Here is a 3,308-nt window from a genome sequence, read left to right on the forward strand (position 1 = left end):
AGTAGCTGGGATTATAGACGTGCACCATCACACCTGGCTAATTTTTGTGTAGAGTAGAAACAGTTTCCCCATGTTTGCCAGGCTAGTCTGGAACTTCCAACCTCAGGTGATCAGCCCGCCTTCACCTGCCAAAGTGTTGGGATTACAGGTCTGAGCAAGCCCTGCCTATTTTTTTTTTTTTTTTTTAATGCGGAGTCTCACTCTGTTGCCTAGTACAGAGTGTGTACACTAGAAGTACAGAGGTGTGATCTCGGCTCACTGCAACCTCTGCCTCCTGGGTTCAAGCGATTCTCATGCCCTAGCCTCCTGAGTAGCTGGGATTATAGACGTGCACTACCACAAGTGGCTAATTTTTGTATTTTTAGTAGAGATGGGGTTTCGCCATGTTGGCCAGGCTGGTCTCAAACTCCTGGTCTCATATGAATCGCAGGCCTCTGCCTCCCAAAGTGCTGGGATTACAGGCATAAGCCACCAAGTCTGGGTACAACATTGTTTTAATAATTCACACTGACACATATAAATCTGGTTCATTCATTGAACTGTTATGTAGTATACTACAGGATTATATGACTATTTATGTGCTGTTTATAATAATTCTACTATTGACAGGAATTTTGGCTGTTTCTAATTTTCTGCCATTACATACAATGTTTCAGGTACACATGCAAGATACTTCTTTATGGGTTTTAAGATACGCAATTTCATCTTTATTTCATCTCTTCTAGTTAAGAACTGCTCTCTGGGGTAGTTGTACCAAATGATACTTCTACAAACAATTTGTGAGAGTTCCTTCTACTTCATCCTCACCAACATTTGGTATTTCATAAGATTTTTCTTTTCACCTTGTACTTTTTGCAAATCATAAGGCTTTTTAATTTCACAAATCTGATGGGTACAAAATGGTAACACTGATTTCACTTGCAAGTTCTTATTAATTAATGAGAATCTTTTCACGTGTTTACTGGCTATATGGGTTTCCTATTTTGAAAGCTATCTATTTTTTAATTCATCTGTCCTTATATTTTATAAAGTTCTCAGTTACATGAGCTACAAATTTTCTAATTTTTTTTTTTGAGACAGAGTTTCACTCTTGTTACCCAGACAGGAATGCAATGGCATGATCTCAGCTCACTGCAACCTCCACCTCCCAGGTTCAAGTGATTCCCCTGCCACAGTCTCCTAAGTAACTGGGATGACACACATGTGCCACCATGCTCGGCTAATTTTGTATTTTTAGTAGAGATGGGGTTCTCCATGTTGGCCAGGCTGGTCTTAAACTCCTGACTTCAGATGATTCAACTGCCTCAGCCTCCCAAAGTGCTGGGATTGCAGGCGTAGCCACCGCATCCGGCCAATTTTCTAATATTCTTAACTTTACTGTTTCTTTTGCATCACACAAGTTTTAAATTTTGGTCAAGTTTATCAGTATTTTCCTTTGCAGTTTGTACTTTGTTTGGTGTTAGGAATATTTTCTCATTTTTATTCAAAAACTAAAAGAATTTTGAAGATTTGCTTCTCATATTTGGGATTATAATTCACCTAGAAATAAACTTTGTGTTGATGTAAGATGGATCTAATCTTTTTTAACAGTTAACAACTGTGTTAACACAATTTATTAAATATTTAACTCTTTCCCTACTGATCTGAAACACTACATCAGATATTTACAGTTTCCATAAACAGACAAGTGCCTCATTTGTAGACTCAGCTTCATTAATTTGCCTGGCCCTGCGCTTAAAGCCATGCGGTATAACTGTTATAGTTTTATGGGAAGTAGGACAATTCCTGCTTTATTTTTCTTTAAAATTCTATTGGTTTTTCTTAGTCACTTATTCTATATAAATCTTAATACTGACTTATCAAGGATTATACTATACCCTATTAACATTTTATTTTTTGAGACAGGGCCTCGCTCTATTGCCCAGGCTGGAGTACAGTGGTGAGATCACAGTTCACTGCATCTTCCACCTCCTAGGCTCAAGCAATTCTCCCATCTTGAGTAACGGAAATACAGTCACATACCTCCATGCCTGGTTAATTTTTTTGTATTATTTTAGCAACAGGGTTTCACCATATTTCTCAGAACCCCTGGGCTCAAGCAATCCTCCCACCTTGGCCTCCCAACGTGCTGGAAATACCAGCATACCCACCACACCTGGCCCCCAATTGGAATTTTAATTAAAACTACATTTATAGATTAATTTGGGGAGAACTGACATCTTAAAAAATTGAGTCTTCTCAAGAAGGCTAACATGTTTCATTTATTTAAATTTTCTCTTAGCTCTTTCAATAAAGACCTCAGAAATCATTTATTCCTAAATGCCTCATTTTTAATCCAAACTTGATCTCATTATACTTGCTAAAGCTCAGCTAAGATATCACATACTACTACAAATATTTCTCTGATTTTTCAGGCTCACTTGGACTCTTGGATTTATTTATTCATTCTTTGCTTTATGACCAAAAGTTGTGCTGGGCATGGAGGGTACACTGGTGAATAAAATGACAATCCCTTCATGGAGCTTTCATTCTAATAGGAGAGACAGAACAATAAACACTCATAATTCAGGGTGACACATGCTATTATAGGGGAAATAATTACACTGTGCTATGGGAATACAGAAGAGAAATACCTAACTCAGATTTGGGGGATGGCTGGATGGGGGGAGAAGGGTGTCAAACACTGCTTCTCAAGGAAGTAACATGTAGACTGAAACCTGTAAGAAGAACAGAAGTTAGCAAACACAATAGTGACTAAAAATCATAGTACTGATATCCTTCTTGCTCTTGATTTTATTGAAAAAGCTCTCATTGTTTAACTGTGAAATGACCTACTTTTTGTTTATTTTTTTAGAGATAGGGGTCTCACTCTGTTGCCCAGGCTGGAAGGAATACAGTGGCTCAACTACAGCTCACTGCAGCCTCCAACTCCTGAGACTTAGGCTATCCTCCTGCCTTAGCCTCCCAAGCAGCTGGGACTGCAGGCACGAGCCCCTGTGCCCAGCTCACTTATTTTTTGGATATGTTTCCCCTCTTGGCTTCTTTGACATCATTTTTTTCTCTCTCATATTGCCTTGTAATAATCATTACTTGCTCACTAGTTCTTTCTTCCTTAATGCTAGTATTCCTTCATGGCGTTATCCTCCTCTTTCCTGTTTCAATCTAAATACTATTCCTAAATATTTTTTCCACTTCTTTTTTTTTTTTGAGACCGAGTTTCACTCTTGTTACCCAGGCTGGCGTGCAATGGCGCGATCTTGGCTCACCGCAACCTCCGCCTCCTGGGTTCAGGCAATTCTCCTGCCTCA

The 3,308-nt window shown here is 38.9% G+C and overlaps 1 protein-coding gene across 5 annotated transcripts in view; it reads right to left on the minus strand.

The window, feature by feature from the left end:
- LOC108284369 (protein argonaute-3) overlaps window positions 1-3,308 on the minus strand; it is a 123,395-nt gene that overhangs the window by 66,434 nt on the left and 53,653 nt on the right. Inside the window, exon 1 of one of the 5 annotated variants that reach the window (XM_037728706.1) lies at window positions 2,639-2,717. The exons of 3 other annotated variants lie outside the window; for them this stretch is intronic. The gene's annotated coding sequence lies outside the window, so the exon portion shown is untranslated. Of the gene's footprint in view, window positions 1-2,638; window positions 2,718-3,308 lie in introns of those variants that run through there. One more of the 5 variants, XM_017501082.2, reaches the window with a different exon arrangement.

This window comes from Cebus imitator, unplaced genomic scaffold, assembly GCF_001604975.1.
Source record: "Cebus imitator isolate Cc_AM_T3 unplaced genomic scaffold, Cebus_imitator-1.0 Scaffold277, whole genome shotgun sequence".
Lineage (NCBI taxonomy): Eukaryota > Metazoa > Chordata > Mammalia > Primates > Cebidae > Cebus > Cebus imitator.